Source organism: Pseudorca crassidens, chromosome 2 (genome assembly GCF_039906515.1).
Source record: "Pseudorca crassidens isolate mPseCra1 chromosome 2, mPseCra1.hap1, whole genome shotgun sequence".
Classification (NCBI taxonomy): domain Eukaryota; kingdom Metazoa; phylum Chordata; class Mammalia; order Artiodactyla; family Delphinidae; genus Pseudorca; species Pseudorca crassidens.
The window spans coordinates 107,166,070-107,176,162 of record NC_090297.1 but is presented as its reverse complement, the minus strand read 5'-3'; the positions used below and the strand labels follow the sequence as shown (position 1 = coordinate 107,176,162).

The window sequence follows — 10,093 nt, the reverse complement described above, 5'->3', positions numbered from 1 at the left end:
TACTATATCAAAATATTATCATTACAACCTGTGGCCCTAGCAACTTTCAAGTGTTCAGTAGCTACATGTGGCTTGTCCCTATCATATTGGAGAGCACAGGTCAAAGGTGTAGCACAGCTAAAAGTGCGATTTCTGGGCCACAGCATGTAACTGTGTATGGATGACCCTCAGCTGATGCTGCCAAATTTTCTTCCAACCTGTTGAACTTTTTAATACCCTTTCCAGAAATGAATAAGAATTTCCAGTGCTCTCCATCCTGTCAACATTTGGTTGTGTTTGCCCTTTTTTGTTAAAAGTAAGCTTTATTGAGGTGTAATTTACATAGTAAAATCTGCCAACATTAGATTATCCTACATTTTTTTCAATGATATCATTTCTGTGCAAAGCTGAATTTTGGTGCTTGCTGTGATAAAAAGCAAGGGCCATGCAAAAAATGAATGTGTAACGAGAAGCAAGGAGGCGATTGAGAAGGTTTCAGAGGCTGTGCAGTGCGCAGCATTAAGGTTATGATTCTGCCGTGTCAGAGCAGTGAAAACACAAGCCACGCTACTGAACTCTTGTCAAGGGAACACATAAGAATAGCCACAGCCACAGCCGCAAACCTACAAACTATAGAAATATATGTGAACCCAGAAAACAACAGCATTCCCCAGCGAAAGCGCTGTTGTCAGCCAACCTATCAGGAAATCATGGCAAATGGGAAGCACAAAGACAGAGAGAATTTGCAGGCAACCAAAGATGATTCGTTAATTAAATCAATTTAATGTTAGTCAAAGGATTAAAGTTAACTCTTGAACTTGTAATTTAAGCGGACACATGTTGGAACCTGAAAATGTTGGAATCATATATTCGTATATATGGAATCACATATTAGATGACACCTAAAAATATTTACCAGAAATTGTAAGCAGAATAATTGAGTCGTCTGTTTTCTAGAATTACAAGTATTCATTCCTCTTTAAAGATATTAGTATATTTAATGTACTTGACTAGTATATTTAATATACTTCAACACATAAATTTTAATGATTTTTTCAATGACATTGAAATCTTCCTGAATATGTTTCCTTATTTAACTGGTACAACCAGTATAAGAAATTTAAAAAGTCCAATTTAACTCAGATGTTCAAGCCAAAATAAAGTCAAGACGTACATACCAGAATATTATACCACCATTATTTTCTACATTATAAGATAATCTGAAAAAATATATATAGTCATTTATAGACCAAAATTATTAAACCAATCTAAGTTTTCTGAGTAACCTCGATAAAAACACACCACATGACATAAACATTTTACATGTCATTATATATAAAATGTATAAATTATTTAAATTGCTTAAAAGTATTAACGGTTGTCTTTGTAATCAATTTCATTTCATTTCTCACTGTTCTTCCCAGTAATCAAGACCATTAATTTAATCTACAGCTAAATCTGTTATAGTTCCTAGCCACCAATTCAACAACAAAATTTTTCCTCATATAAATACCACATTGAAAGCATAAGTAGTAATGCATTTTTCCCAGAAATTCTTAATTTTCTTATTTTATATTTACATAAGTGATTATTACTTTTCTGAAATTAATTGGGAAACTAATTTTTAATTAATTTAAAGTTTTAGAGGCCAAATTTGTCTATTCTATCCCAAGGAATAGAAAGTATATTGTTTTGTTTCTGAGAAAATATATTTAAAGGGAAAAAAATTCATCAAACTAGTGCGCATTATTTAAGGTGAAAGCAGAGGCAACGATATGCATTAACAGCAACTAACAGTGAGGGAAACAAAATGAAATAAGTCAGCCACATAGGTCCTTGAAGGAAGTTCATTAGTGAAAATCGGAGTACTTCTGTGATATGCTTTTGAGTTTCCAGGGTATGTATCTGTGCATGACGTCATTGCTCCTCATCCATCTGTATTAAGGACTGAACTGGCTTACAGTTCTGGAAACTTTAACTCTTGACTTGTAGGGTTGTCACAAGTGCTCATGTTGCTGGCTTTGTTGCTTGTTTTTAATGATGTAAATGTCTTTCCTCAGCTTTCTGTAGTCTGATTTAAGTAATCCCTAAAGGACATTTGTTTGACTTTTTTCAGTTATTTAGAATCTTGAGTATACCAATGAAAGAAATCTGCGTATTCCATGCTAAAAATTCAGTATTCTTCCTGTATTAATCCCCTTATTACTGTGGAGCTCCATATGAGGGAAACATTGCATATTAAGATCATCCTTATTGTAGCTACTACACTTTTGCAGTTATTGACAAGGATTGCCTTGGCCCACGCGGTTTTTACCAAATAGAGGAAAGACAAGAGGTGGACAGCTTCTCACTGCTGCGGTGTCACATACCAGGAAATACCAGAATCCTCAGGAAAAGCGTCAGACAAGAAAGTCTCATGGTCCAGATTAGCTGTCATCTTCTACCTAACAGCGAATGGATCCCTGTAAACCACCACCAAACAGGGATTATCCCCAGACGTTCACTTCCTAGAATTAAAACCAGAATCCCGCACTGAGAGGAGAAATTAGTGATGCACAAATGAGACGGAGAGAGAGAAAATCCTTGTCCAGTAACCACACAGTATGAAAAAGCCAAAATGCTCAATTTCTGCACATGAGATTTAACAGAACAGAGGAAACGTGAGCTAATAACTCTAAGGGTCCAGGTCTGAAGCAGGAACCTGTGGGGGGGCAGGATTCTGTTGGCTCCCACGATGTGTCTTAAATGGGCTAACTTTTATAGTCACAGCCAAAAAACACAGAAACAAAGAAACAAACAAAAAACTGACAAGGAATAACACAGAAACACTTATTCCCATGCTAATTCCCCTTTTTATACGAGGAAGGACAGGCATTAGATTGTTTTCATCAAATTAAAAGTATAAGCAAAATTTATAAATAAAAGAGAAAAGGGGAGAAGGAAAAAACCTCTGGGATCAGTGAGATTCTTCTCTTTGGATAAGTTGCTTGGCAGGACGTTATCAAAGAGGTCATTCTGGGTAGTCTTCTCTGGACCCTGTTGACTAGGTCAGCAGAGAAAACAATTACAGTTCTTGGAGGATTTTAAAAATATTGAATGTTGAGCTTTCGAGCGTATGCAATAGAATATCTCTGTGTAATGCCCAAAATGTCCCTCTGTTGTCCTTCCCCTTAGTTATGTCGGGAGGGCACTGCTCCCTTTATTAGTTAGACTATCTTAGAGAGATGTATACAAAGATTGCTGTGTTGGCAAGTAAATGAAGAAAGGGACATTGAAAGACTGGAAAATAAAATGGAATATGATTCAGTCCCACTTCTGTGGAAGGAAAATTTGAAGCATTTACCAACATTAGAAGCATAGAAACACTAAAGGTAGCACTTGCACTTCCAGGTCTCTAAGCTATGGAAACACCTGCACGGGTGCTCAGAGGTGTGTGTACAATAATGATGGTTGCAGCATATTCGTCATCGTGAAACCATGAAACCAAGTAATACACAACCATGGAAGAAAGGCCTTTATCAGAAACAATGCAGAGGAGAATTATGATGATGAGCTCACTTATAACATCATTCACAGAACAAGTACTAACGTTCAGAGATGAAAAATTTGAGGCACATAACATATAACTTTCTTGTCCAAGTCTATAGACTTGGCAGAATAAAGACTTTATCCCACCAGACCGTGGCTTCCTTGATCTCTTTCAGGAGGTCGTGAGTTAGGCGAGTATGGAGTCCAGTAGAGACGACAGACAATAGAGCTGGGAAGTCGGGGTGGCCCAAGACTGGCAGCAGTGGTGAGGTGGACAGGACCCCGAACACAGTTCGGTAAACTTTGTGGAAGCAGATGTACAGGTAATAATCAGCATGGAACACCTGGAATGGTATTCAGCACCGAAAACCCTGAATGGGTTCTGGGGAAAAAGAAAAAAGAAAAGAAAACTCTCCCACCGTCCCTGGGTGGGCTCGAACCACCAACCTTTCGGTTAACAGCCGAACGCGCTAACCGATTGCGCCACAGAGACAACAGCACATGCCTTTTCTGGACTCTCTTTGCAGTAGACACTTACTAATTCCCAGGATGTGCCGCCTGTCCCGCAGGAGAACGGTGCCCGTTCGAAAGCCTCGGAAAAACGGAAAGTTTAGAGCGATGAATGATGTTCTTTATCCTGTTTGAAACTGGTGCCTCAGGTGCCTTATCCGAAACTAAAAGGGCAGCAGAATGGCCTGACCCCGCCTTGCCCCTCACTCGCCTCAGATGCCAGCGCCCCCGGAGACACCCGGAGCCCGGGCCGGGACCCTCCGCGCCTGAACCGAATGGGGTCCAAGGATAGCTGAACTCCCGGTGGGCATCCATGACGGCTCTTCCGGTTTCCTCGCCGACACCCAATGAATGTGACTTTGCCCACCCTTCCGAGAGGCCTCCGGGGGCCCGTGTGGTGTTTTGGTTTCCGGTGTCCGTCACGCGATTTCCACAACGGCAGCAGTCGCCGTGATGGTCGCCCCTGCGTCCCCACGCCCAGAACAGGGTCTGGCACTCAGCAGGACGCTCCGGGTTTCCCGGCCATTCTGTGATCCCTCAACGTCCTTTCCACGGATTTCTTTTCTTCCTGTATCAGCCAGAGACCCCTTGTGGTCCTTGCACTCATAAACCTTGACTGACCTTGAAGTTCTCCTGGAGGAGCGCTTCGTGTTGTTTGTTGCCGCCCAGCTTCTTGATTTTCCAGAAGGAAGTTTCATCTTCTCCTCAGCCCGGTGCTGTGAACTTCCTCCTGGTAACAAGGGCCTCCTTCCTCCTTGAGTCAACTCTTGTCCAGTCCCTGGGACGTCTCCCAGCAACACTGGGCATCTTACTGACTCTGTTTTTTGGCCGACGGCTCTTTTCTTTTAATGCGAATTTTTCTGTTCTGTGTATTGGATAAGGGGAGGAATGGCTTTGGGAGAAAATGAAGAAGTAAAGGGGAAATGAAATAACGCAGATTATTATTTTGAGACATAGTGTGGACTTATACCTATTACACATGTGAATATTTAGTGTGGTGGTATTTTGTGTACATAAATACTGTATACACTGTCAGACAACTCGGATGCACGTGCTCTATGACCCAGCAATGAGTGCTCTTGGGTACCTGGGTATGTGTACACTTCTTTTAAGCCGTGCAACTTCTGGGTCATGATATATTAAGAAATTGGAATGAAACTGACTTGCCCACGCTGTGAGGAAAGAGTCTGTGACTGCCGAAGTGTCATAGCGCTGCCTTGTGGCCTCCACAGCATGTCGTTGATTTTGAGTCACCCCTGGTGAGTATGGCCTGGTTTGTCTCAGTGTTTGGTGTAAACGTTAATTTTTACTTGCGCGGTAAATCTAACAAATCTACAGTGGTAAGAAAAACTTAGCCCCCCTTCATCAGAAGTGTATGAAGAAGAAAAGGAGAGGTCTCCTGCCTCCCATGCCCATTCCACTGCGGACACACTTTATATATTACACGTAGGAGGTGGTGGCAGCTTTGGAGTGTCATCGGTGCTGTGTAGCCAAGGGACCCAGGAAGTCCCAAGTCCTGCCCTGACAATCGTCTGCCCTCTCTGGGCAATGGGAAAAGTGTGAAGGCGAAGAAAAGTAACACTATTATCTGCAGAAATTTTACCTCAGGATGGGACACTCTGGCAAACTGAGGCAGAATATGTGGTTTATGATGGAGACTTTCAGGGGCTCTTCCCTGGCCCGAAGCCCAAAGTGGATTTTACCTCGTTTTCTGAGGTGCAAGTGAACTGAGAGAAGTCAATCAAAGGAGAGGAGCAGAGAGAAAGCAAGACGGAGGACCACCCACGCGGGTCAACTGTATTCAAGTCTTGTCGGGACCGTAGAAGAAATGCCCTGGGATTATCGCTGGGACGCGTGGAGGCTAAATAAGTACTTCCCCATCTCTGGCGGCATAGAGCGAGCACGTTTCGAGCAGGTTCCATGGTGTAATGGTGAGCACTCTGGACTCTGAATCCAGCGATCCGAGTTCAAATCTCGGTGGGACCTTTCTGCTTAGTTAGAAGAAGGACTTTTTTACTCCTCAGATGGGACGTGCTTTCCCGCTCCCGCGTCCCGGAGAGGCGCGGTCCGCGCGGTCCACGCGGACGTGGAGGGCAGGTGAGGGGACGAGCCCGCGGCGTCCCCGCTGGACCCTGGCGACTCTGCCCGTCGCTGGCCACCGGAGGCCCCGGCCCCGCCGCCCAGGGGCGCAGCGACCGAGCCGGTGGCACCCCCTCGTCGGGTCACCCTGGGTCTCGGGGGCAAAAGGCAGAGGCTGCGCCCACTGACTCCTGCCCCGCGAGAGGGGTTCGCACCGCACGTCCTGTAACTAACTGCGCGCTGGTCCCTGTGAGTAAAGGGTCGCGGTGCGGGGCTGTGACGTCGCTGAGCAGCCAGGGTGACAGCGTCTTAGCTTTCGGGTCGAGGGTTCCAGACCTGGATGGGAAGTACTGTATTGTATTCAGGTGCCCTATTTATTATTCCGAATATCAATGGATCCTATCCCAGTTTATACCCACTTTATTCAGAACTGCTCGCTCCTAAGTCTCCGTTGGACACGAAAAGCCGCTGTTAGGCTAAGATTTGAACCTTCACTCCAGGAAACCTCGTCCTTTCTTTCCAAGCTCAGCCAGAAAGGGGAGCCCCGGCCGCGGATTCCGGCGTCTGAGGAGACCCCAAGTCCCTGACCCACGGCCGCCCGGCCCGGCTCCTCCGGGGCCAAAGGTGAGACGAGCCGGGGCCGCTCCGAGTCCGGGACCGGCCGGCGCCCCTTCGTCCTGCCGCGACTCTGCTCCACCGAGAAGACGCCCCAGGACGTGACCGGATGGAAACACTTTTGTCCTCTACTGCTCGGTAGAAACGTATGGATGAGGCTTGTGATGGACTTGAATAGCTAATTAAAACGTTCTCTTCCAGGTGCTAAGGAGCATCTCTCTGAGTTTGAGATTTTGGAACTTTCAGAGGTTACGAAGGACCGAACGACACAGCTGTCTTTGGAGGACTTGACGAGAAAGGTGTGAGGCCGGCGAAAAGATCCGAGGAAGGGCAAGAGCAGGAAAGAGGAGAGAATGACACAGAAGGGAGAAAGGGGCTGGAAGGGAGAGGAGCTGGGCGGGCACTGCAGCGGGGGCAGTCGCTGGGTTTGGGCGACCACAGCTCCTCACTCTGGAGCGCTCCCACCCTTTACCGACCTGCCCGAGAGCCCGGTTCCACCCCAAATCGCCAAGCTGCTTGCCTGGCATTTGTTCTTGCAAAGTTTCCTTCGCCGTTGGGTTTGGAGGGGTGAGGTGGGCTGTGTTGGTGTGCAAGCCAGTGGAAGTCCTGGCGGCTGCCTTGGAGACGACCGGCGGGTAGGGAAACACACAAACTCCACTCTTCCCTTTGCAGGCCGGTCTGCAGGGCCTGGGGTGGGAAACTGGAAAATCAGAGTCTCAATATTTATTTAGAGATAAGGAGATAAATAGCCAAACAGTAGGTCATGTGAGTTGAAAGTGGTTATCCCTGGAAAAAAAGAAATGTGGGATGGGATCAGGGGACTACTGTTTCCCATAACAAGTTTTGGGGCATATGTAACTTTGTACCACATGTATGATATTTTTAAAGTTCATTGCTTGTATTTTGAATATAAATTTTTATGTAGTCATATGTATCACTCTTTTAAAATTCTGGGTCTTGTGTCATGTGTAGAAATGTTTTCCACTGTAAAATCATGATTTTTATTTTTTTTACATTGGGGCATTCTTGAAGCAAGGAATTGGACCATTATTCCCCTTTTGATGAGCTGATCACATGAGCTAATATACTTGCAGATCCTCCCAGCCCAGGAGGTTACTGCTGGTCAGAGAGGATTGCTTTACTCTCTCTAGGAGGGTCCACAGCCACTCAAAAGTATCAGTAACTTAAATAAAATCCCACCGAGTCTTTATGCAGTGCTGTGCCCAAAACACAAGAGCTTACACTCAATGATTACATGTTAGTGCCGTGTGCCCAGGCATAGTCTACAAGTTTTACATGGGTTTACTCATTTGATCCTTTCAACAGGCCTATATCATATCATCGTCCTCACTTCCCACATGAGAAAACTGAGGCGTGGAAAGGTTAAGTAACTTGTCTCATCGCTCAGTCAGTGAGCGGGATTTGAAAGCAGGAATCTGAACGGAAGCCCGCCTGGCTCCACAAGATACGCTCCCAATCAAAGAGGAACAAAAATGGTAAAGATGCTTGACAAGAAATTTAAGTCTGTATATTTCTTTTGAAAAAAACACTAAGGAGGAGTCACGTAACGGGCATAAAACTGTCCTAAATATCCTCATGACCCACCTGCCTCCCAAACATCCTTCTTATCCCAACAGCTGCTCCCCGCACATCTCCAACTTAAACACAATTCCTGCCAGAACTAGGTTTTTCCTTCCCTTTATCTTTTCCTCTCACCTACGCCATACTTCTTCCATAGCTATTCTGTTCCTTCACTTCCAGGTCATTCATTTTCTTTAAATTTAAAAATGTTAAATATATATATATAAAGAAGTAAATAAGCAGCCATCCATAGTCCCACCTCCTGGAATTAACTGCTGGTAACATCTTTACGTATTTTTCTTCGATTCTATTTTTAAGTTACTCTAATTTTTGCAAAAATTATATATGCTTATTATGTAAAATTCAAATGATGCAGAAAATGCAAATATGTAAAATTTTGAAACATCTGAAATTCAAAAATAACCTCTGTTAAGGTAGTTAAATATTGATGGAGTCATTTTGGTATATCTATATCTATATTTGTTTTTATAAAATTGAGCTCTTATAGATTCTAGTTTTATTTTAAAGTATGCAATTTAATAGTGCATAAAGTTAATAGAAGAAAAAGATACAAAAATGAAGAAATTGCTGAAATTTCAATCAAATTGTTTACCACAAGAGAGAGACTTTTCTAAAAGAACCCTCTAAGGCTAATAATAATAATGATAATAATTAAGACATTAAAATTTGGAATGATTCTTCTTATTACTTTTTAAAATCAAATTTCTCGAGTTGTAATTTGAAAATAATACAATGCATCCATTTCAAGTTTGATGACTTTTGACAGATGAATGTACCCACGTAACCACTACCCTGTTCAAGAAGGAAGAACATTTCCAGTACTCCAAAATGTCCTCTGCCGTCGATCCCCCTACCACTTCCTGTCCCAGGAAATCAGTGATCTAGTTCCTGTCACTATGGATTAGTTTTGCCTGTTCTAGAAATTCACATAAAGGGAACCACAGACTATGTACTCTTTTCATCACTCAGCATGATGTTTTCGGGAGTAATGCATATTGGGGCCCTGTATCAGGAATCTGTTTCATTTCATCAAAGAGTAGTTAGTATTCCTTTGAATGAATATATCACAATTATATCCGTTCACCTCGTGCTGGACATTTGCATTGATGAACAAAGTTGCTATAAACAAGTCCCGTTTGTGGGCATATGTTTCATAAATTCCATATAAAATCTTTTCTTCTTTAATACGAATTTATTTTGTGAACGGATGTTACATCCGCAAATACAAAATGTATTCAAATGTTACAAAAACCTGAAGTACAGGCTTAGCTTTGATTGTTTCCTATCAGGACATACTTAATATAAGCCACACACTATGCTAGGTGTGTTATTAGATTATCTCATTTAATCTACACAAGTTCACGAAGTACGTAATATTATTTTCATATGACGCTTGCAAAATCGGCCTAGCAAATCGGAGTTGGCCCAAGCTCCAACAGAAGGCACCAGGACTGAAAAGGAGCCCTCCCCCGGAGCACCCCCCCCCCCCCCGCGAGGTTGGGCTCCTAACCCCAGAGGCAACCCAATGTCTTCGTAATAACCTCGCTATGTCTGATAGGCCTGGAAACCAATATCCAAGCAGTTCCTAGTCCCGGTATTTATTGTTCGGCTTCTTTTGGTCAGAAACTCCTCGATCCGGGATCCAGAGCATAATACTGTGGACAACCTTGAGACTAAGGAAATCTGTTAAAAACTCTAAAAACCCGTTCTCTCATCAGTAGGGCATTGAAAGTTAACTTTCGTCTTGGTTCAGCTATTTTATATTTGAGCAGGGAAAACG

The 10,093-nt window shown here is 43.4% G+C and overlaps 1 long non-coding RNA gene and 2 other non-coding genes across 3 annotated transcripts; 1 reads left to right on the top strand and 2 right to left on the bottom strand.

The window, feature by feature from the left end:
* Positions 1-957: 957 nt before the first annotated feature.
* On the bottom strand, positions 958-6,035 carry LOC137219262 (uncharacterized). The gene is made up of 2 exons (XR_010941044.1): positions 4,046-6,035; positions 958-3,889 (listed from the first exon to the last, which is right to left on the bottom strand). It is a non-coding gene; the product is annotated as an uncharacterized lncRNA (long non-coding RNA).
* On the bottom strand, positions 3,927-4,000 carry TRNAN-GUU (transfer RNA asparagine (anticodon GUU)). The gene has a single exon. It is a non-coding gene; the product is annotated as a tRNA-Asn (tRNA).
* TRNAQ-CUG (transfer RNA glutamine (anticodon CUG)) lies at positions 5,932-6,003 on the top strand. The gene has a single exon. It is a non-coding gene; the product is annotated as a tRNA-Gln (tRNA).
* Positions 6,036-10,093: the final 4,058 nt, after the last annotated feature.